The following is a 26,399-nucleotide window of genomic DNA, read 5'->3' on the forward strand; positions in this document are numbered from 1 at the left end:
TCAAGGGCTGCGATTTTATAGTTGTTTTATTTTTGATTTATTTGCTGGGAATAATTCGTTAACAAATAGTTTAAAATGTTGTAATTTATTAATTATTTAATATTTTGCACACTTTTTTCAGCTAACATTTTACATTTCCACAATTTTAATTTTTGTTTTAATAAATTGTTTTTTAGTTATTGGGTTTTATAACACTATCTAAAAAAACAAAAAGATATTTAAGTTGTTGACAAATATTCAAAATGTAGTAATAAATAAAATATAACAAGACTTGTAAATCTTGAGTTCAATTAGAATTTTGTTGATTTGTTAAACATTTTCAACGTTTTTCAATTTAGATTTTTTTAAATAATATTTTTTCCGAATATACAATTTCCTTTTTTTATATTTTGATTTTCCGTATTTTCTATTTTTTACATTTTTATTTTTTATATTTTTATTTTTTTATATTTTTTATTTATTTTATATTATATTTTTATTTTATATATTTTTTTGGATATTTTTATTTCTTTTGTATTTTATTTTTATATATTTATTTAATATCTTCATATTTTTATTTTTATTTATTTTATAATTTTATTTCTTTATATTTCTATTTAGTCTATATTTTATATTTTCATTTTTATATTTGTATTTTTTTATGCTTATATTTTTATTTTTTATATTTTAATTTTTTTTTATATTTTTATTTATTTTATGTTTTTGGTTGCTTTGCTATTTGTATTTATTTTATACTAGCTGAACCCGGCGCGCTTAAGATGATTTTGTATATTGTAAACAAATTTTATAGCTATATCCAAATCTGAACCGATTTCAATATAATTTGGCAAATCTATTTTTAGGCAAAATTCCGTCACACATTCCAAATTTCATTGAAATTGGACATACATGAAAATCGGCCGAAAATATATATGGGAGCTATTTCCAAATCTAAACCGATTTCAATATAATTTGGCAAATCTATTTCTGGACCAAATTCAGCTACGCGTCCCAAATCTATAACCGTTCTATAGATACTTGCATACAAAATCTAAATTTTCTGGAGGTACTTTGGATTCTGGTGCTATATCTCCGAATCAAGGCGAAATTTCAAAACTTTTTATAGCCTATGTTACTTTCATGTGATGAAGTAATATCCTCTGAAAATTACAGGAAGATCTGTTCAGCGGTTTATTTTTTATATATTTTTTGTATTTTATATTTTTATTTACTTTATATTTTTTACGTTTTTATTTTCTATAATTTTATCATTTATGTGAGAGAAGTCTCCCTTGTCCCATCTGGGATGTTTGTGGAACAATTATATATAATTTTATTTTCTAATATTTATGTTGTTTATATTTTAATTGTTTATTTATAATTTTTTATTTCTTTTATTTCATATATTTGTTTTTTATATTTGTATATTTTTAATTTTTTTTATTTTTATTTCTTTTATTTTTTATATTTTTGCTGTTTTATATTTGTGTTTATTTTATGTTTATATATTTATTATTTTATATCTATTTTATATTCTTTGTTTTTGTATATTTATATTTTTTCATATTTCTATTTTTATATTTTAATGTTTTATATTTATTTTTTTATTTTTATCTGTTATATCTTTTGTACGTTAAATTTTATGTATATATATATATATACATGTATATAATTTTATCATTTATAATTTTATATAATTTTATCATTTTATCATTTATATGAGAGAAGTCTCCCTTGTCCCATCTGGGATGTTTGTGGAACAATTATATATAATTTTATTTTCTAATATTTATGTTGTTTATATTTTAATTGTTTATTTATAATTTTTTATTTCTTTTATTTCATATTTTTGTTTTTTATATTTGTATATTTTTTGTATATTTTTAATTTTTTATTTTTATTTCTTTTATTTTTTATATTTTTGCTTTTTTATATTTGTATTTATTTTATGTTTATATATTTATTATTTTATATCTATTTTATATACTTATTTTTGTATATTTATATTTTTTTCATATTTCTATTTTTTATATTTTAATGTTTTATATTTATTTTTTTTTTTTTATTTTTATCTGTTATATTTTTTGTACGTTATATTTTTGTTTTTTTTCATATTTTTAATTTATATATTTATATTTTTATTTTTTATACTTTCATTTATTTCTTATTGTTATTTTTTTATATTTTGTTTTTTTATTTATATTTTTTATGTTTATATATTTATTAATTTATATTTATTTTATATTCTTATATTGTATATTTCTATTTTTTATATTTCTATTTTTCATATTTTAATATTTTTATTTATTTGATATTTTAATTTATATTATATTTTTATTTTTTATATTTTTTTGTATGTTATATTTTTTTATTTGTATTTTTTATGTTTATATATTTATTAATTTATATTTATTTTATATTCTTATTTTTTGTATATTTCTATTTTTCATATTCTAATATTTTATATTTTAATTTATATTATATCTTCATTTTTTCATATTTTTGTGTATGATATATTTTTTCTACATTGTGTTTTTTTTTATATTTTTAATTTCTAAATTTTATATATTTATATTTTTATTTTTTATAAATTATTATTTTGTATATGTTTATATATTTATTATTTTATATCTATTTTATATTCTTGTTCTTGTATATTTCAGTTTTTAATATTTTATATTAATATATTTTATATTTTTATCTATTGTTTTTTTTTTAATATTTTTAATTTCTATATTTTTATTTTTTATACCTTTATTTATTTCTAATTTTTATTTTTGTTTTTTTTTTTATTTGTATTTTTTATGTTTATATATTTATTAATTTATATTTATTTTATATTCTTATTTTTGTATATTTCTATTTTTATTTATCATATTTTATATTTTTATTTATTTTATAATTTAATATTATTTTTTTTTTAAATTTAAATTTTTAAAATTTTTTTAAATTTAAAAAAAAAAAAATTTTTCTATGTTATATTTTTATTTTTTACATTGTTTTTTTTACATTTTTAATTTCTAAATTTTATATATTTTTATAATTTATATTTTTATTGATTTTATATTTTTATTTTATTTTTGTATATTTTTATTTTTTTTATATTTTTACTTGTTTTTTTTTATTTTTTTATATTTTTACATTTCTATTTTGTATGTTTTATATTTTTTTATTATGTATTTATTTTATATATTCATTGTGCAATCATCTCTTTTTATTTAATTAAAATTATTATTTTAACCATAATTTGTGGAATGGAATTTGTTTTTTTTTTTAATTTTAATTTTATTATTTTATAATAAAATAATTTTGTTAATTTTTTGAAAAATACTTTTTGTTTTTATTATTATTATTATTATTATTATTATTATTATTATTATTATAATTATTATAGTTATTATAGTTATTATAATTATTATAATTATTATTATTATTACTATCATTATTATTATTATTATTATTATTATTATTATTATTATTATTATTATTATTATTATTATTATTATTATTATTATTATTATTATTATTATTATTATTATTATTATTATTATTATTATTATTATTATTATTATTATTATTATTATTATTATTATTATTATTATTATTATTATTATTATTATTATTATTATTATTATTATTATTATTATTATTATTATTATTATTATTATTATTATTATTATTATTATTATTATTATTATTATTATTATTATTATTATTATTATTATTATTATTATTATTATTATTATTATTATTATTATTATTATTATTATTATTATTATAATTATTATAGTTATTATAGTTATTATAATTATTATAATTATTATTATTATTACTATCATTATTATTATTATTATTATTATTATTATTATTATTATTATTATTATTATTATTATTATTATTATTATTATTATTATTATTATTATTATTATTATTATTATTATTATTATTATTATTATTATTATTATTATTATTATTATTATTATTATTATTATTATTATTATTATTATTATTATTATTATTATTATTATTATTATTATTATTATTATTATTATTATTATTATTATTATTATTATTATTATTATTATTATTATTATTATTATTATTATTATTATTATTATTATTATTATTATTATTATTATTATTATTATTATTATTATTATTATTATTATTATTATTATTATTATTATTATTATTATTATTATTATTATTATTATTATTATTATTATTATTATTATTATTATTATTATTATTATTATTATTATGTTGTCTATTTATGTTTATGTTTATATTTCAATGTCGTTATTGTTGCTTTTAATTCAATTAAGTTAAAATAATTTTAATTGTAAACAATTAATTTTACTTATTAGCACATCTTGTTTCGCATGAAATCTGGTTTTTTTATACATATTTTATTTTTATTATAATTTTTTTTTAATATTTTTTTTTTTTGAATTTAATGGTTTAATTTTTATTTTCTGGTTTATTTCCTTTAATTAAATTATAATTTGTAATATAAACATTTAATTTAGCTCATTAACACATTTTGTTTCTCATGGAACCAGTCTAATTATTTTTATTTATATTATTTCTTTTTGTATATTTTTATTTTTTTTTTTTATTATTTATTTTGTTCCCGTTTAAATGCCTTTTTTAAGCCAATTTATTAATTAATAACTATTTTTTTCAATATCAGCTCTTAATTTCGTTTATTTTCAAAATTGTTTCGCTTGGAATCGCACTATTCAAACATTTTTTCTTTAATTTTTGTCACAAAACAAAAACAAAACCCTCTGGGAAGAGATCGATTAGTGAATTAAAGAGTATATTGTGGTGAGTACTGTACAGAGAGTAGCAATAGTAGGTGTGAAGGTGTGAATTAGGTGGAGATAGTGTGTGTAGTAATTTAGTGTAGTTGAATAGTTTTGCCAGCCATATATTTTGAGTTGTTGCTGTCGTCGTGTTTTGTTGGCTTTTCGGTATTCAATCACAATAATGCAGGCGTCAGGTATCACGAATTTCTTGCGTGTCAAAATGGTTTATAATAATAAAGACAAAATAAAAATACAAAATATACAGAAAACAAAAAATTTCATAATAAAAAAAGACACACACAAAGGTCCAAGAGAGTGTGTCTCAGAAATAGCACCTCTTTACTACTCTCAGAAGCGACTACTCTAATGCCCACCTTGTGTTCGTTTTTGAGTTAACAAATCATTTGTATACTCTATTTTTTAATAAGAACTGTTTTTGGGCATAGATGACAGACTCTCTTAACAATACCAATAGATACTTTTTTTTTGCACATCCCTGTCCCCACTATAACCATGAACGGGGGGAGGCAAAACTAAATCAAATCATTTGTTATGACAGACAAGTTGCACGAACAAGAATGTATTCGCCCCGCTGTATAGAGTAGAAAATTCATAATGAAAACAATAACAAATAATGACAGCTTTTGACAGAAAACAATACACAGCAATAGTTTGATGTTAGTATTTGAGACACACACACAAGTTGAGTTAATTGTTTCGTTTTTTTATATAAAGCTGGCCCAGACATATTAAAATGCCATTAAAAACATAGTGGCGATCATTTAAAATAGTTTTACTTTGTTTTTTAATGATGCAAATTAAAGAACAGAACGAAATGAAATTCTATCATTAGATTAGAATGGAATTTTGTTTAGAATGTTGTTAATCGTGTTATGTGAGATATGCTTTCTTGAAATTCCAGAAACTTTTAAGCGTACAAAAATCTTGTTATTTTGATAGTTTTGCAAAGGTCGGATTTTCAGTACGAGTACTTTCGCCACTTTTGTCTAGAAGGTTATGGACTGCTTGAGAAGAAATATGCTTCACAGGGAGTATCATAGCGTGTGCGAGTGTAAAAAATTACATTAGATTGGAGGTCAAGTTTCAATCTGAATTTATGCAAAAAATTTCTCTATCCTGCACTTGTAACCAAAATCACAATTTCCAAAGGAAAGGGTGCTTCTTAAGACCATTATCAAAGGATAGGGAGCTTCTTAAGACCATTTCCAAGGGAAAATGTGCTTCTTAAGACCCTTTACAAAAGAAAGGGTGCTTCTTAAGACCCTTTACAAGAGAAAGGGTACTTCTTCAGACCCTTTACAAAAGAAAGGGTGCTTCTTAAGACCCTTTACAAAAGAAAGGGTGCTTCTTAAGACCCTTTACAAAAGAAAGGGTGCTCTTAAGACCCTCTCCAAAAGAAAGTGTGCTTCTATCCAAAGGTGCTTCTTAAGACCCTATCCAAAGGAAAGGGTGTTTCTTAAACCATTTACAAAGGAAAGGGTTCTTCTTAAGACCCTCTCCAAAGGAAAGGAAAGGAAAGGAAAGGAAAGGAAAGGAAAGAAATCTTATCTTAAGGAAAGGGTGCTTCTTAAGACCCTTTACAAAAGAAAGGGTGCTCTTAAGACCCTCTCCAAAAGAAAGTGTGCTTCTATCCAAAGGTGCTTCTTAAGACCCTATCCAAAGGAAAGGGTGTTTCTTAAACCATTTACAAAGGAAAGGGTTCTACTTAAGACCCTATCCAATAGAAAGGGTGTTTCTTAAACCATTTACAAAGGAAAGGGTTCTTCTTAAGACCCTCTCCAAAGGAAAGGAAAGGAAAGGAAAGGAAAGAAATCCTATCTTAAGGAAAGGGTGCTTCGTAAGACAATTCCAAAGGAAAGGGTGCTTCGTAAGACAATTCCAAAGGAAATGGTGCTTCGTAAGACAATTCCAAAGGAAAGGGCGCTTCTTAAGACCCATTCCAAAGGAAAGGAGAGGGAGCTTCTTAAGACCATTTGTAAGGAAAGGAAAGGGAGCTACTTAAGGCCCTATCCAAGGAAAAGGGTGCTTCTTAAGACCCTATCCAAAGGAAAGGGTGCTTCTGAAGACCCTTTTCAAAGGAAAGGGTGCTTCTGAAGACCCTTTTCAAAGGAAAGGGTGCTTCTGAAAACCCTTTTCAAAGGAAAGGGTGCTTCTGAAGACCCTTTTCAAAGGAAAGGGTGCTTCTGAAGACCCTTTTCAAAGGAAAGGGTGCTCCTGAAGACCCTTTTCAAAGGAAAGGGTGCTTCTGAAGACCCTTTTCAAAGGAAAGGGTGCTTCTGAAGACCCTTTTTAAAGGAAAGGGTTCTTCTGAAGACCCTTTTCAAAGGAAAGGGTGCTTCTGAAGACCCTTTTCAAAGGAAAGGGTGCTTCTGAAGACCCTTTTCAAAGGAAAGGGTGCTTCTGAAGACCCTATCCAAAGGAAAGGATGCTTCTTAAGACCCTATCCAAAGGAAAGAGTGCTTCTTAAGACCCTATCCAAAGGAAAGGGTTCTTCTGAAGACCCTTTTCAAAGGAAAGGGTGCTTCTGAAGACCCTTTTGAAAGGAAAGGGTGCTTCTGAAGACCCTTTTCAAAGGAAAGGGTGCTTCTGAAGACCCTTTTCAAAGGAAAGGGTGCTCCTGAAGACCCTTTTCAAAGGAAAGGGTGCTTCTGAAGACCCTTTTCAAAGGAAAGGGTGCTTCTGAAGACCCTTTTCAAAGGAAAGGGTGCTTCTGAAGACCCTTTTCAAAGGAAAGGGTGCTTCTGAAGACCCTTTTCAAAGGAAAGGGTGCTTCTGAAGACCCTTTTCAAAGGAAAGGGTCCTTCTGAAGACCCTTTTCAAAGGAAAGGGTGCTTCTGAAGACCCTTTTCAAAGGAAAGGGTCCTTCTGAAGACCCTTTTCAAAGGAAAGGGTGCTTCTGCTTCTTAAGACCCTTTCCAAAGGAAAGGATGCATCTTAAGACCCTTTCCAAAGGAAAGGATGCTTCTTAAGACCCTATCCAAAGGAAAGGATGCTTCTTAAGACCCTATCCAAAGGAAAGGGTGCTTCTTAAGACCCTTTCCAAAGGAAAGTTTGCTTCTTAACACCCTTTCTAAAGGAAAGTTTGCTTCTTAACACCCTTTCCAAAGGAAAGTTTGCTTCTTAACACCCTTTCCAAAGGAAAGTTTGCTTCTTAAGACCCTTTCCAAAGGCAAGGGTGTTTCTGAAAATCCTTTCCAATAGAAAGGGTGCTTCTTAAGACACTTTCCAAAGGAAAGGGTACTTTTTAAGACCCTTGCCAAAGTAAAGGATGCTTGTTAAGACCCTTTTCAAAGGATTGTGTGCTTCTTAAGATCCTTCCCAAAGAAAATAGTGTTTCTTAAGACATTTTCAGAAGGAACGGGTGTCTCTTAAGACACTTTTCAAAGGAAAGGGTGCTGTCCAAAGGAAAGCTTGCTTGTTAAGACCCTTTCCAAACGAAAGGGTGTTTCTTAAGACACTTTCAGAAGGAACGGGTGTCTCTTAAGACCCTTTCCAAAGGAAAGGGTGCTGTCCAAAGGAAAGCTTGCTTGTTAAGACCCTTTCCAAACGAAAGGGTGTTTCTTAAGACCCTATCCAAAGGAAAGGATGCTTCTTAAGACCCATTTCAAAGGAAAAGGTGCTTCTTAAGACCCTTTCCAAAGCACATTGTGCTTCTGAAGACACTTTCCAAAGGAAATGAGCTATCCAAAGAAAAGCTTGCTTCTTAGGACCCTTTCCAAAGGATAGGGTACTTCTTAAGACACTGTCTAAAGGAAAGGGTACTTCTTAAGATACTTTCTAAAGGAAAGGGTACTTCTTAAGATACCTTCTAAAGGAAAGGGTACTTCTAAAGATACCTTCTAAAGGGAATGATCCTTCTTAAGACGCTTTCCAAAGAAAAGGGTGCTCCTTAAAATTCTTTCCAAAGGAAAGGGTGCTTCTTAAGACCCTTTCCTTTTAATTATCCCTTCCCACTGTGTATATGAGAGTAACGATAAAACTAATTTATTAAACTAAATAATTTATTAAATTTTTACAAGAATAAACATGGTTTTGTTTTGATTTCATGTCCAAAACAATGTCTTCCTAAAAAATCCCACAACTCCTATTCACCCACCAAAACAACAACTACAGTCAAGGCATGTAAGTGCAAATTACAAAATGTAAACAATAAAACAATAACAGAGAGTCGTCGTTGTCGTCGGTCGTTCAGGTAGAAGAAAAATACGAACCCACGAACGAAAGTATTATCGAACGAACTCACTCACATACACGTGCATGCGTATGGAGAACATTTGATGAGATCTCTATTAAAACTTGCTCCCAAACCAATATGTGTTGTCGGAAGGAGGGAGGGGGGGAGTGTGTGACAGAGTATTTAATAAAGGAAAAAGGGGAGATAGTTTTTTAGTACCCACCACCACCACCATATCACTCTTTTACTCTTGAAACTCATTCACGGTTAAGTTAGTGGGGGCTGGCTGGCTTTATTTAATTGTTGCTGTTGCTGTTGTTTTTGTTTTTGTTATTGTGTTTGGTTTATTTTTTTATTATGAATGTGGCTGGCGTTGATTGTTGAGATGTGTTGCTGTTGTTGTTGAAATTCTTGCTATATGTAAATTAATTATGTAAATTTTTGTGTGTTATATGAGAAGTATATTACTGATGTTGTTGTTCTTGTTGTTGTTTTTCTATATTGAATGATAGATAATTGTTATCGTTGTTCATTTAATATGGGTAAAGGTATTTGATTTCTTTTCCCCTTGGGTTTTAAATTTGTTTTGTTTTTGTTTTTTTTTTTTTTTTGATGGATTTTTTATTTTTATTTGTTTTTCTTTTTTTTAATTTGTGTCTATCGGCATTGTTTAATAGCCCCACAAGAGAGGGAGATGTATTGTGAATGTGTTTGTAAACTGGTTCATTTGTTAACACAAAAAATTTAACAGTTTTTATTTTTTTTAACAACTCACACCTATACAAACAAGAAACTTATAATAAATAGATGTAGAAAACCAGATTTTTTTGTTGAAAAAATATTTTTATATGTTAATTTAGCAGAAGTCGTGTTTTTCTATTTATTTTTCTTTCTATTGTGATTATTTCAAGTATTTAAAGAATTCCAAATACTTTGAATTTATTTTATTAAGATTTTTAAATTTATTTGTTATGTTAATTAATAAATTTCAAATTGGGTATTTTTATTTAAAAAAAAATAATTTCCATTCTATTACACATTTCTCACATTTTGTATTCAAAAAACTTTCCGCACAAAACATATGTTTGGCTTATTTTCATCTGCACTTTGTATTACTTTTTTTTTGTAAGAATTTCGTTGCGAAATACTTTGCAAAATATTGTTACGATTTTTTGTGTTAATTTTTCTCTTTCTTTGTTGTTGTTGTTTTGTAAACTTTTTATTAAAACTGAACGAAGAACGTGGAGACGAGACGAGACAGCTTTTGTTATTGTTGTGCTGTGTTCAAATAATTTCAAATAATTTCCATTTAGTTAAATTATTATTCATTATTCTTCCGTTGTTTTTTTTTCTTTCTTGTTTGATTTGTTATTGTTGTATTTGTACACACATCATTAGCGCTATACTATATGTACCATACGTACGTATATATACACCGATGTACATATACTATCTGTTTGTATATTCGCTGTGTTGTTTTGGTGTTTTGTGTTTTATTAAAGCTTTCCGCGTTTATGATTTGGACGTTCTTGACCGTTTGATAAAAACTTTTACAATAATCATACGTACCATGAGTGGTGGCCAGCCTACTAGTCAGTCAGCCATAATTTGAAAGAATTTATTTCAGTATATGAAAGAGCTTGCGCTCTTTTCACTAACTCTCCTCTGGTTGGGGCTCTCTCATTATTTTGGTCTCTAAAGTAATGCTAATGTGGCGTTTTTTCAGAAATAAAATCGAATATCGAAATGTAAAAAATAAGGTGAACGAATTGGAAAAGCATTAAAGTTAACAAGTAAAAAATCCATTATTTCGGAAATGCCGAACTTTTTATACCCTCCAACATGAAATATTTTGAACTCGTATGGAATAATTAGTGGACTATTTTTGACCTCCTGGGGCTCTATATGTCAGATAACAGCTAATTTAAGCAGACACTTTCGATTAAAACTTCAAATTCCTAAAATCGGCGGTACCGTAATATGGGGGCTACACCAAAGAAAAAATTTAGATAAACTAACCGGTACCGGTACCGTTATATAAGTGATACACCAAAGCGTGGATCGTTGTAGAGAAATTTTGGTGCAGATTTCTTTGTGATCTCTTAGATCCCTATTTACCAAATAACGGCCAATTCAAGGAGACATTTTAGATAAAAACTTAAAAATACCGGAAATCGGCGCGTTACCGTTATATGGGGGCTACACCAAAAACATGGGTCTATGTCCACAATTTAAGGTGGAGAAGTTACTTCGACTTTCGCATTGCGTCGGAACCAACCATTAACTAAAATCGATATATTAGTGTATCAGCAATTGTGTGGACCTATGCCAAAATTTGTTGAGGCAGAAGTCTTATAACCACTACGAACATTAAATATACAATAGGACGGTATGGAGGCTATATCATATTGATCACTTTTATTTACGAAATTTTGGGACCATTGGGATCACTAAAAAATGTCAAATTACAGCTAGTTCGGTAAAAAAGGGGGCTGTACCAACACGTGGACCAACTTCAACCTGCCTGTAGGAAAAAGACACTGGGGTGCAAAAATAAAGGATTCTAGCACAATTATTGTGGACCCTAGAGTGATTACAACGCACATGGCTGTGTCGATTCCGATTTTTACTCTGATCAAGAATATAGACACTTTATGAGGTCGCAAATGGTTATTTCCATGAGGACCAAGCCGAATGTTTCAAGGTCGGGGCAATTAAGTGAATCATAATCGGATAACATAGATTACGATTTTAGGTCATTATGATGGTATTAATGACGATTTTAGGTTATTTGGATAAAGTGGATAATACATTCGGGTTTTTTAATACGGATAACGATTTTAATTAATTCGGATAACTTGGATAACGATTTTAGGTTATTAGGAGAGCGTGGTTAAATCATTATATCATAGCATAGACACCGATTTAGGTTATTTGGGTAACGTGGATAAATTATTACGTCTTTCTAAAAACACCGATCAAGATTTTAATTAATTCGGATAAGTTGGATAAAGATTGCATATAATTAAAATACCGTGTATGACGCTTCTAGGTTATTTGGATAAGGATTTAAATTAATTCGGATAACTTGGATAATGCTTTTAGGTCATTGCCATAGCATGGTTGACGATTTCAGCTTGTTTGGATAACGTGGATAAATCATTACGTCTTCTGAGAAACACGGATAAAGATTTTAATTAATGCGGATAACTTGCATAACGACTTTAGGTTATTTGGATAATGCGGATAAATCATTACGTCCTTTTAAAAAACATGGATAACCAATTTTATTAATTCGGATAACTCGGATAATGATTTTAGGTTATTAGGAGAACGTGGTTAAATCATTATATCATAGCATGGACACTGATTTAGGTTACGGATAACGATTTCAATTCGGATAACCTGAAAAACGATTTTATGTCACTGACATAGCATTGACGATGATTTTAGGTTATTTGGATAAAGTCGAAAAACATTCGTTATTTTAAAAAACGGAATTCGGATAACTTGGATAATTATATAAGTTCATTGGTATATCATAGATAACGATTTTCGATTATTTGAATAAAGTGGACCATTACCTCTTTTGAAAAACACGGATAAAAATTTAAATTAATTCGGATAAATTGGATAATTATACTAGGTCATTGGCATAGCATAGTTATTTGGCTAAATCATTACGATTTCTGACAAACACGGATAAAGATTTTAATTAACTTGCACTTTAGGTTATTTGGATAATGTGGATAAATCAATAATGTTTTTAATTTATTGGCATACCATAGATAACGATTTTCGATTATTTGGATAAAGTGGATAAACCATTACCTCTTTTTAAAAACACGGATAAAGATTTAAATTAATTCGGATAACTTGGATAATGATTCTAGGTCATTGGCATAGCATGATTGACGATTTTAATTTATTTGGATAACATGGATAAATCATTACCTCTTTTGAAAACACACGGATAACGATTTTAAGTAATTCGAATAACTTGGATAACGTTCGTAGATGGTTGGGATAGCATTGATGACGATTTTAGGTTATTTGGATAATATGGATAAATCATAACGTCTTTTGAAAAGCACGGATAAAGAGTTTAATAGATTCGGAAAACTTGAATAAAGATTTTAGATCATTGAGGCATCATAATTGATGAATTTAGTTTATTTGGATAACGTGGATAAATCATTACATCGTTTGAAAAACACGGATAAAGATTTTGATTACTTCAGATAACTTGGATAACAATTTTATGATTATTAGGATGGCGATTTTAGGTTATTTATTTATATTAGGCCATTGGTATATCATAGATAACTATTTTCGATTAGTTGGATAACATGGATATATCATTAGGACTTCTGAGAAACATGGATAAAGATTTAAATTAATTCGGATAACTTGGATAATTATTCTAGGTCATTAGCATAGCACGGTTGATGACTTAAAGTTACTTGGATAACATGGATAAATAATTAGCTCTTTTGAAAACACACGGATAACGATTTTAATTAATTAGAATAACTTGGATAACGATTGTAGATGGTTGGAATAGCGTTGATTCATTTTAGGTTATTTGGATAATATGGAAAAATCATTACGTCTTTTGAAAAGCAAGGATAAAGACTTTAATTAATATGGATAACTTGGATAAAGATTTTAGGTCATTGAGACATCATAATTGATGACTCTAGTTTATTTGGATAACGTGGATAAATCATTACATCTTTTGAAAAACACGGATAACGATTTTGATTACTTTGGATAACTTGGATAACAATTTTAGGTCATTGGCATAGCATGGATGGCGATCTATGTTATTGGGATAAAGTGGATAAATCATTACGATTCTTAAAAAACACGGATACAGATGTTTAATAATTCGGATAACGAGTGTAGGTTATTGAGATATCATGAATTGCGTTTTTATGTCATTTGGATAACGTGGATAACGACTTTAAGTAATTTGGATAACGTGGATAAATCATTACGTCTTTTTAAAAAACATGGATAACGATTTTAGGCCATCGGTATATCATATATGACTACTTTTGGCTATATGGATAAATTACTACATCTTCTCAGAAACAATGACACATGTTTTAATTGATTCGGATAACTTGGATAATGATTTTAGTTCATTGGTATATCATAGACAACGATTTTCGATTATTTGAATAAAGTGGATAAACTGTTACCTCTTTTGAAAAACACGGATAAAGATTTAAATTAATTCGGATAACTTGGATAATTATTCTACGTCATTGGCATAGCATCGTTGATGATTTTAAGTTATTTGGATAACGTGGATAAATAATTAGCTCTTTTGAAAACACACAAATAACGATTTTAATTAATTCGAATAACTTGGATAACGATTGTGGATGGCTCGGATAGCATTGATGACGATTTTAGGTTATTTGGATAACGCGGATAAAACATTACATCTTTTAAAAAAACACGGATAAAGATTTTGATTACGTCGGATAACATGGATAACAATTTTAGGTCATTGGCATAGCATGGATGGCGATTTTAGGTTACTTGGATAAATCGTAACGTCTCTTAAAAACACGGATAAAGATTTTTAATAATTCCGGTAACGATTTTAGGTCATTGGGATATCATGAATTTCGTTTTTATGTTATTTGGATAACGTGGATAAGATAATTATGCCTTTGGATAATTTTTATAGAGGTTGAAAGTAATTTGGGAAATCCCAAAAACGATTTTTGTGTATCCGGATAATATGACACATGTTTTAATTGATTCGGATAACTTGGATAATGATTTTAGTTCATTGGTATATCATAGACAACGATTTTCGATTATTTGGATAAAGTGGATAAACCGTTAACTATTTTGAAAAACATGAATAAAGATTTAAATTAATTCGGATAACTTGGATAATTATTCTAGGCAATTGGCATAGCATGGTTGACGATTTTAAGTTATTTGGATAACGTGGATAAATATTTAGCTCATTTGACAACACACAAATAACGATTTTAATTAATTCGAATAACTTGGATAACGATTGTGGATGGCTGGGATAGCATTGATGACGATTTTAGGTTATTTGGATAACGCGGATAAAACATTACATCTTTTAAAAAACACGGATAAAGATTTTGATTACTTCGGATAACATGGATAACAATTTTAGGTCATTGTCATAGCATGGATGGCGATTTTAGGTTACTTGGATAACGTGGATAAATCGTAACGTCTCTTAAAAACACGGATAAAGATTTTTAATAATTCCGGTAACGATTTTAGGTCATTGGGATATCATGAATTTCGTTTTTATGTTATTTGGATAACGTGGATAAGATAATTATGCCTTTGGATAATTTTTATAGAGGTTGAAAGTAATTTGGGAAATCCCAAAAACGATTTTTGTGTATCCGGATAATATGGATAACTGTATTTGGATCATCTGTATTACCTAAGTAGATCTTTAGGCTAATGTGGATAAAAATGTTAGTCTATTTTGATAAAGATAAAGACAAATTAAAAAGTCGACTATCCGTAATGCCTCCGGTCCCGACCATTTCGTATAATCCGACTGTATTTTTAGAACAGTTGAGGTGGAATTTGTTTTCAATTTCATCACACTTCACACACTAGGTTGTTTAAACGCTTACATATTCTTACATGTGCACCACCAACTGTTCTTTGTTTAACAAAAAGTACCCGGCCACCCACCCTCTGATTTGAAGTCGAACACACACGCTCTGTGCCACCGTATTCATAACTTAGTAAGGAGTAATATAAGTACATAAATATTTAGTTATTTTTGTTTACATTACTTTGTAATGGGTTCATAATGACTAACGGATCCGAACTTTTGCTGGGATGGTACTTTAAAATTCGCGGATAAAATGTGTAAAACCTATCTCCCCTTTTCCCATGTTTCCTATTATATTTATCTTTACAGCGTCTTTTTTTTTTGTCCTCAAAAGTTGACAACATTGGTAATCTCTCTTTGAAAAAGCTTTGGATTTTGGTTCTTTGTTTGTCTTGCCTTTAGCGAGCGTGTGGGGGAAACACTTTTCAGCTGACACAAACACTCTCTGTTTATTTTTATTTGAGTTTCTTTCATTCTCTCATTCTCTACACGTTCGTTAAATTCTTGTCATGTGTGGTGTTTATTTATCAAAAAATATTAACGAACCGGAAAGCGGAAAGAGAAGGGGGGAAAATAAGCAAAGCTCAGCTGTTTTGGTACATGCGCCCTTTGTCTTGCTTTTTTCTCTCATCTTCGTTCCTTTTTCGCTCTCTGTTTGTTGTTTTCCATTGAAGTTAATAAATTCTCAATGCTTGACTTTGTAAATAGAAATGATTAAAATACAAAAGAAGAAAAAACAACTTTGTACAATTTTCACTATTTTGTTTTGTTAACGAAATTCGTTGTAAACATAACAATACAAGTCCGAAGCACCACCAACGCCGCCGCCATCAAACACAAACAGAATTTTTTTTATTTGATGTAAAAAAAGTGGAAAACAATATTCAACACATGTTTTGTATTTCTTCCTCTTCTTCTTCAATGTCGTCATCATCGCAGCCGCCACCGTGGTCATCAACAAAAACAAAAAGCACTCCTTACTAACACACAAACATTGTTGTTGTTGATGTTTCGTTTATAATATTTTTTTATATATTGTGTATTTAATAAAATTCTTTCTTTGTTAAGTCTTTTGGCATGCCAGGCGGCCGTTCTTCTGACTGCTGCTTGGCTTTGCTGCCTGTCTTGTTACAAAAAAGTATGGAGGATGGCTGGGACGGATGGATGGATTGGATAGATAGACGGCTGTAAACAAAGAAAAACTGGCAAAAATATTGCGTTGAGGGGTGGTGGTTGGCTTTGGGTATGTGTATTTGTATACACTTTGGTGGGCGTTAAATACATTACACCACCCACCCTCTCTCCCCTTCTTGATGTCTTTCATTTCTTTCTTTCTTTGGGAAATTCATAACTGTTGAAATGTAAACAAAGCACAAATTTTCTTTTTTGCTGTAGTTGTTGTTAGTGAGATTTGTATTGCCAGTCAGTCATTCAGTCAGTTGGTCGTTGAGGGTGGAATATTTATACAATTTTGACCGGTTCGACCCCCCACCCCATACCTCCTTCCATGTTGTTTTTGTTTTGCAATTTATGGCTTGTAATGAGCAGAGCAGAGTACAGTTTCGTTTGTTGATATTTTGTTGTTATTGTTGTTGATTTGTTTTTTTTTCAAATTTAAATGCATTTAAATAGGCCTTTGTGCAATGTAAACATTAATAAACAAACACTGTTTTACAAAAACAACGGCAAATTTAAAAAAAAAATAAGGTTGTGGATAAATTTTAAGGTCTTTCTACAATGTGGATAAGCTATTTAGATCGCTTGGATAATATAATTATAATTGTTCCACAAACATCCCATAAGGGACAAGGGAGACTTTTCTCATATCAATGAGTGCACCCCGATTCATATTAGCTCAATGATAAGGGACCTACAGTTTATCGCCGAGTCCGAACGGCGTGTCTAAGACACCACTTTTGTAGAAAAGTTTTACATGGCTAAAATACTCAGGAAATGACGCCAACATTACTGAGGGGTATTTTGCTACCGTTGAAAAGTGTTTTCAAAGGACCTACTGATTGATTTACATTATCCAAATAACCTGAAATCGATATCCATGCTATCCCAATGACCGAAAATCGTTATTGGAATTAATTAAAATCTTTTTAGCTTTATTATCCAAGCGATCTGTCTAAACAAAACAAACAGATCGCTTGGATAATAAAGATAAAAACACGGATAACGATTTTAGTTAAATCGGATAACGATTTTCGGTCATTGGGGTAGCATGGAGTTTATTTGGATAATGTAAATCAATCAGTAGGTCCTTTGAAAAAACACAGAAGCGATTTTAAGTAAAGAGGATAACTTGGATAACGATATTAGGTTACACGGATAATGTGGATAAATCATTATGTCTTTTGAAAAAAGTCGGAAAAATATTTTAATTAATTCTGATAAATTGAATAACTGTTTTAGGTCTTTCGGATAGTATGGATAACGATATTAGGTTATTTGGATAACGTGGATAAATAATTACATCTCTTAAAAACATGGATAATGATTCCTATCACTTCGGATAAATAGGGTAAAGATTTTAGGTTATTGGTATAGCATGTATCACCGTTTTAGGTTATTTGGATAATGTGGATAAATCACTATGCCTTCTGAAAAAGCCGGATTCTTCTTCTTTATTTGCCGATCCGCATTCGGATTTTGGCGATCATACAATAACAAATTAAGTATGTTTAGCTGTATATATAGATATATGTTTATGAATATGTTGTGGTAAATTATTCAGCAATGGTGATCTCTCTATTCCTCGCAGCGTTGATAAGGCTTCTTTCATTTGGTTGATTTGTCCACTCCAAAATGTTTTTTATCCAGGATATTTCTCTTCTTCCTCTTGGCCTTTTTCCCTCAATTTGACATTTAATTATGCTCTGGATGACAGAATACTTTTCGTTTCTCATTATGTGTCCCATATAGGATATCTTCCTACTTTTTATGATATCAAGAAGTTGTCGTTTAGTGTTCATTCTTCTCAGGACTTCTTCATTTGATACTCGGTCAGTCCAAGGAATTTTCAGTGTTCTGCGATAAATCCACATTTCAAATGCGTTCAATTTTTGTTCGTCTATTGACTTTATTGTCCATGTCTCGGCAGCATATAGTAGAGTGGACCATACATAGCATTTTATGAAGCGCATTTTTGTTGTGATGTTGACGTCATGACTTGTTAATATTTTGCGATGGTTAAAAAAGGATTGCCTAGCTATTTCTATTCGGCATTTTATCTCTCTCGAGGCATCCCATTGGTCATTTATAAGGACCCCAAGATATTTAAAACTCCTTACCCGTTCTATTTCGTCACTTTTTATTTTCAATGATGTGTTGTTTTGGTAAGTTTTTCTACTTATTACCATATATTTCGTTTTCTTAATGTTAATCTTAAGACCGTACAATTCGCTTTTTTGAGCGAGTTAACCAGTTTCTGTAGACCATATAGGCTAGTGGCAATTAATGTTGTGTCGTCGGCGTATCGTATATTGTTTATTAATTCAGAGTAATTCACCCTTACGCCAATTTGCTCGTTTTCAACTGCTTCTTGAAATATTTTGTTGGAGTATAAATTAAATAATAGAGGTGATAGGATACACCCTTGTCTAACGCCTTTGGATATTGGGATATTGTCAGTGAGTTCTCCATCAACTTGAATGTTTGCAGTTTGTTGCCAATAAAGGTTTTTTATGCATCTTATTTCCTTTTCTGTTATTCCGGTATCCATCAAGATATCCATCATTTTTTCATGCCTGACCGTATCGAAAGCTTTTTCGTAGTCGACGAAACATAAGAATATATCTTTTTGAACATCTCTACATTTTTGAATAAGGACTTGGATACTTAGTAGTGCCTCTCGCGTTCCCATGCCTTCTTTGAAACCGAATTGTGTTCTCCCCATATTTGGCTCACACTTAGGGTAGATTCTTTTATGTAGTATTTTAATAAATATTTTTAGGGCATGACTCATTAGACTAATTAGTCTATAATCACCGCATTTTCGTGCATGTGCTTTTTTTGGTATAGCTATAAATGTAGATTTTAACCAGTCGTCGGGGTACTGTCCTGTATCGTAAACGTGATTGAAGAGTTTCAGCAGTAGTTGTATATTGTTTCCCTCTATTAATTTCAAAATTTCTGCGGGTATTTCATCAGGGCCGACGGTCTTCTTATCTTTCATTGACTGAATTGCCGATTTGACTTCATCTTCCGTGATCGGGTTTCCTGTTATGTCTGATTCAGTATTAGTGTTATTTTCTGGCCTTTCATCATCAGTGAATGTTGTTTTGATATATTTGTGCCAAACACTTTTTCTTTCTTTGGTCTCGAAGATAGCTTTACTGTTTTCGTCGACAAGTAGAGCCGGATGAGTTTTGCGGTATATTCCGGATGCTTCTTTTAATTTTTTGTGTAGGTTGAAATCGTCGTGTAGTCGGTGTAGCCTTTCGATTCCTTCACATTGTTTGTTAAGTTGAGCGTTCTTTGCAGCTCGTGTGGCATTTCTAATCTCTTGGTTTATTTCCCAATACATTTCATAGTTGGTATTTTTGTATATTTTTCGCTTTTCGCGAAGTTCGAGGATTTCTGTTGTTATCCAAGGTTCTTCTTTTCGGGTGGTTTTTGTCCCTAATATAGTTGAGCTTGTTTTAAAGACAATTTTCATTTCATTCCACAACTCCTCAGTGCCTTGTCTGTTGACGTTATTAAGATTGGTGTTTATAAATTCTTTTACTCTTTCTTTTGTTGATGGGTCTTCTAGTTCTTCTAGATTAAGTTTAGTTTTTGGAGCCTTTTTTCTTGGCATTCCAAGTCTTATTCGCATTTTGCATAATAAAAGATTATGGTCGGAAGGGACGTCCGCTCCGGGATATGTGGAGCATGTTACAACACAAGAACAGTAGCGTCGATTTATTAGTATATAGTCAATTTGATTTCTAACTGGATTTTCTGTACTATCTTGTGGCGATCGCCATGTATACAGACGTCTTGGGTGATGGCAAAATAGAGTATTAACTATTTTCATGTTGTGTTCTTGGCAAAATTGTATGAGCCTGTCCCCTCTTTCATTTCTGGTGCCTAGTCCAAATTTTCCCGTGATATCCACAGTTTCTATATTTCCTACCTTAGCGTTGAAATCTCCTTGAACAATCGTGATTTCATGTGGTTTTGTCATTTTCATGAGTTGTTCAACATCGCTGTAAAATTTTTCTATTTCCTCGTTATTTGAGTCACACGTTGGTGCATAGACTTGGATAATATTCATATTAAGTGGTTTTGCACATATTTTTATCATCATTACTCTATCGGATAGTGGGACAAATCCATTTATGCAGTCTGCTATCTTATTTTCCACAATGATTGCAACACCTCTCCTGTGAACGTCAACGTAGCCGGATAAAGATTTTAATTAATGAGGATAACCTGGATACCGGTTTTGTGTTATTTAGATAGTACGGATAACGGTATTAGTTTATTTGGATAATGTGGATAAATCACTGTACCTGCTGAAAAAGCCGGATAACGGTTTTAATTACTTCTGCTAAGACAATGGATAACGTGGATAAATAATTACGTCTTTTAAAAACATGGATAATTATTCTTATCACTTCGGATAACTAGGATAACGATTTTAGGTTATTGATATAGCATGGATCACCGTTTTATGTTATTTGGATAATGTGGATAAATCACTATGCCTTCTGAAAAAGCCGGATAAAGGTTTTAATTAATTCTGCTAAGCTGAATAACGGTTTCAGGTTATTTGGATAGTACGGATAACGATATTAGGTTATTTGGATAATGTGGGTAAATCAGTAGGTCCTCTGAAAAACACGGATAACGATTTTAATCAATTCTGATAACTTGGATAACTAATGAGGATAACTTGAAGAACGATTTTAGATTACTTGGATAATGTGGATAAATCATTGTCTTTTGAAAAAGTCGCAAAAATATTTTAAATAATTCTGATAAATTGGATAACTGCTTTAGATCTTTCGGTTAGTACGGATAACGATATTAGTTTATTTGGATAACGTGGATAAATAATTCTATCTTTTAAAAACATGGATAATGATTCTTATCACTTCGGATAACTAGGATAACGATTTTAGGTTATTGATATAGCATGGATCACCGTTTTAGGTTATTTGGATAATGTGGATAAATCACTATGCCTTCTGAAAAAGCCGGATAAATATTTTAATTAATGCGGATAACTTGAATAATGATTTTAGGCTATTTGGATAGTACGGATAACGATATTAGGTTATTTGGATAATGTGGATAAATCACTATGCCTTCTGAAAAAGCCGGATAAAATTTTCAATTAATTCTGCTAAGCTGAATAACGATTTTAGGTTATTTGGATAGTACGGATAACGATATTAGGTTATTTGGATAATGTGGATAAATCAGTGGGTCCTCTAAAAAGCACGGATAAAGATTTTAATCAATTCTGATAACTTGGATAACGGTTTTAGACTATTAGAATAGTACCGGTAACGATATTAGGTAATTTTGATAACGTGGATAAATAATTACGTCATTTAAAAAACATGGATAATTATTCTAATTATTTCGGATAACATGGATAACGATGTACGGATAACGATATCAGGTTATTTGGATAATGTTGATAAATCGCAATGCCTTCTGCCAATGCGAATAACGGTTTTAGATTATTTGGATAGTACGGATAACGATATTAGGTTTTTTGGATGATGTGGATAAATCATTATGGCTTTTGAAAAATTCGGATAAAGATTTTAATCAATTCTGATAACTTGGATAACGGTTTTAGAACATTAGAATAGTACGGATAAAGATATTAGGTAATTTGTATAACGTGGATAAATAATTACGCCTTTTAAAAAAACATGGATAATTATTCTAATTATTTCGGATAACTTGGATAACGATGTTGGGTTATTGTGATAGTATGGATCACCGTTTAAGAACATTTGGATAAAGTGGATAAATCATTACGTGTTTTGAATAACACGAACACAAGTTTTAATTACTTGTGATAACTTGAATAAAAATTTGGTAAAGCATTGATGACGATTTTAGGTTAATTAGACAAAGTGGATAACTCACTACGTCTTTTGAAAATCACGGATAAAGATTTTATTAATTGGGATAACTTTGATAACGCTTTAGGTCATGGGGATAGTACGGTTAACGATATTTGGTTATTTGGATAACGTGGATAAATAATTAGGACTTTTAAAAAAACATGGATAATGTTTCTAATCAAATCGGATAACTTGAATAAAGATTTTAGGTTATTGGGGTAGCATGGATCACCGTTTTAGGTTATTTGGGTAATGTGGATAAATCTTTTGAAAAAGTCGGATAAAGATTTTATTCTATTCGGACTACTTGGATAACTTTTTTACAATTTGTTTGATCATTATTTTGATATAGTGGATATATCAGTAGGTCCTTTGAAAAACACGGGCAAAGATTTTAATGAATGCGGATAACTTGAATGACGATTTTAGTTTCTTTGGATAATGTGGATAAATAGTTAAATCTTTTGAAAAACTCGGATAAAGATTTTGATTAATTCGGATTACTTGGATAACGATTTTAGGTAATTGGAATAGCATGGATAACGATTTTTAGGTTATTTGGATAACGTGGATAAATCATTACGTTTTTGTAAAAACATGGATAAAGATTTTATTATATTCGGATAACCTGGATAATGTTTTTTGATCATTATGATACCATAGGTGACGATTTTTAGCATTGATAATGATTTTCCATCATTGCGATAGCATGGATAACGATTTCAGGTCATTTGGACGATGTGGATAATTGAGAAGGTCCTTTGAAAAACACGGATAAAGGTTTTAATTAATGCTGAAAATTTGGATAACGATTTTAGGTTGTTTGGGTAATGTGAAAAACTCGGATAAGTATTTTAATTAATTCTGATAACTTTGATAACGGTTTTAGATCATTGGGATAATACGGATAACGAGATTAATTAATGCGGATAATTTGGATAACGGTTTTAGTTAATGGGGATAGTACGGATAACGACATTAGGTTATTTGGATAAAGTGGATAAATCAATACGTCTTTTCAAAAAACACGTATAACGATTTTTGTAAACTCGGATGACTTGGATAACGATTTTAAGTCATTGGGATAGCAAGGATGACGATTTTAGGCAATTTGGATGAAATGGATAAATTATTATTTTATTTGAAAAACATGGATAAATGTTAAATCATTGGATAGCATGGAAATTAAGTTATTGGATAATAAATCATTACGTCTTTTCAAAAACACGGATAAACATTTATATTAACCATAGAGGTTATTTGGATAACGTGGACAAAAATTACGTCATTTAAAAATATGGATAATGATTCCAATCAATTCGGATAACGATTTTAGGTTATTGAGATAGCATGGTCAACGTTTTAGGTTATTTAGATAATGTGGATAAATCATTATGTCTTTTGAAAAACTTGGATACAAATATTAATTAATTCGGCTGACTTGGATAACGATTTTAAGTTATTGGGATAGCATGGATAACGATTTACATTATTTCTATAACTTGGATAAATCATTATGTCTTTTGAAAAACTCGGATAAAGGTTTTATTTAATTCTGATAAATTGGATAAGCGTTTTAGGTCATTGTGATAGCATTGACAACCATTTGGATATTATTTGGATAACGTGGATAAATCATTAGGTCTTTTGAAAAACTCTGATAAAGATGTTAATCGCTATCGAGTTTAGGTAATTTGGATAATGCGGATAAACCATTACGTCTTTTGATAAACATGGATAAATGTTACAATTAAATCGGATAAACTGGATAATGATTTTACCAGGTCTGGATAACGATTTTAGGTCATTTTAAAAGCATGGATAACAATTTTACATTATTTGGATAATGTGGATAAATCATCTGGCCTTTTGAAAAACACGGATAAAGAACTTTAATTAATTTCGATAAGTTTGATAACGTTTATAGGTCATTTGAATACCATGGATAACGATTTTAGGTTATTTGAGCATCGTGGATAAATTATCACGTCTTTCAAAAAACACGAATAAAGACTTTTATTAATTAAGATAACTTGGATAACGTTTTTGGTTAAGGTTATTTGGATAACTTGGATAAATCATTACATCTTTATAAGAGCACGGATAAAGATTTTAATTAATTCGACAACTTGTATGACGTGTGGGATAACATGGATAACGGTTTTAAATTATTTAGATATCGTAGACAATTTTTTTTAAACGCGGATAAAAAGTTTTCATTAACTTGGATAACACTTTTAGGTCATTGGGATAACATGGATAACTATTTTAAATTATTTAGATATCGTAGATAAATCACTTCACATTTTTTAAAACACGGATAAAAAGTTTTAATTAATTTGGATAACAATTTTAGATCATTGGGATATCGTAAATTACGATTTTAAAAACACGTATAAAGGTTTTTGCCGATTTGGATAACTTGGATAACTATTATAAGCCATTGCGATGGCATGGATGATGATTAAATGTTATTTGGATAAAGTGGATAAATAATTGAAGTCGGATAAAGATTTTAATTAATTCGGATAATGTTGATAACGATTTTAGGTTATTGGGAAAGATGATTTGGATAACGTGGATAAATCTTACTTATTTTGAAAAACATGAATAAATATTTTGGTCGATTCGGATAACTTGGATAACGATTTTAAGCCATTGGGATAGCATGGATGACGTTTAAATGTTATTTGAATAAAGTGGAAAACACCTGGATAAAGATTTTAATTAATTCAGATAACAAGGGTAACGATTTTAGGTCATTGCGATAAACGATGGGAGACGATTTTAGGTTATTTGGAGAACGTGGATAATTGATTGAATTATTGGATAACATCTATAACATAATTAGGTCTGTTGGATAATATGGATAAACGGTTTAAAACATATAATTTTATGATAACATGAGGATAATGAGGATGTTGTTGGATCCTTTGGATAATGCGGCTAAAGAGTTAAAAGAATTTGTAATAATTATTTATTATCATTTGGATGACAGGATGACATTTTACATCATATGGATAAAGCGAATTATGATAACATTGGCAAATACTTTAGGTCGTTTCGAGAACGCTCATAAACATTGGAGGACATTAGGATAACGGGCATAATTAAAAAAATCTATTAGCGTTTTTCAATCACTTGGACATTAGGATAACATGAAAAATTTGATTAGATATGACCTCCCTTCAAATCGTTCCTTTCATCTCTTAAGCTCTTGTAAATCCAAATGCCAATTGAAACAAAAACAAACACAAAATCTGAATAACATTTTGGTCATTGTTCGTTGATTGTTTCGACATTAGCGGAGCTATAAAAACTGCAATAAAATGTTGCATATTTTTTTAATGCTTCGTTGAGTGGCAGACAGGCTGTGCATATCGTAAAAATAGTGTTGTTGTTGTGGTTATTCGTTTTATTACTTTTTCATAGACACCTCAATAATTTTTACATTGTCCGGTTATCCGTAGTAATGAAAAAAACAATTTTCATTGAAATGATCATAAAAAAATTCTAAAATGACTTTTTGATGTAATTGGCGGGCAGCAGCATGTCATTGAAAATAAACAACAACAAAAACATTACGGAAGCTGTGAGACATGGATTTTGTATTTTGTTCTCATGGGCACAATTTTAGCGAAAAATTTTCAACTTTTGTGGGAGAGGTACCCGAAGCAGTGGACCAAAAAGTACCCATA

The 26,399-nt window shown here is 29.5% G+C and overlaps 1 protein-coding gene across 10 annotated transcripts in view; it reads right to left on the minus strand.

Annotated features, from left to right (window-relative positions):
- The window catches only part of REPTOR (repressed by TOR), a 172,013-nt gene that overhangs the window by 77,067 nt on the left and 68,547 nt on the right, over window positions 1–26,399 (minus strand). The window contains exon 1 of one of the 10 annotated variants that reach the window (XM_073980451.1): window positions 10,555–10,595. The exons of 2 other annotated variants lie outside the window; for them this stretch is intronic. The gene's annotated coding sequence lies outside the window, so the exon portion shown is untranslated. Of the gene's footprint in view, window positions 1–10,032; window positions 10,596–26,399 lie in introns of those variants that run through there. 7 more of the 10 variants (XM_073980412.1, XM_073980421.1, XM_073980397.1 and 4 more) reach the window with 7 other exon arrangements.

The sequence above is a fragment of the Musca autumnalis genome, unplaced genomic scaffold (assembly GCF_047663935.1).
Source record: "Musca autumnalis isolate F117 unplaced genomic scaffold, ASM4766393v1 scaffold_1, whole genome shotgun sequence".
Classification (NCBI taxonomy): domain Eukaryota; kingdom Metazoa; phylum Arthropoda; class Insecta; order Diptera; family Muscidae; genus Musca; species Musca autumnalis.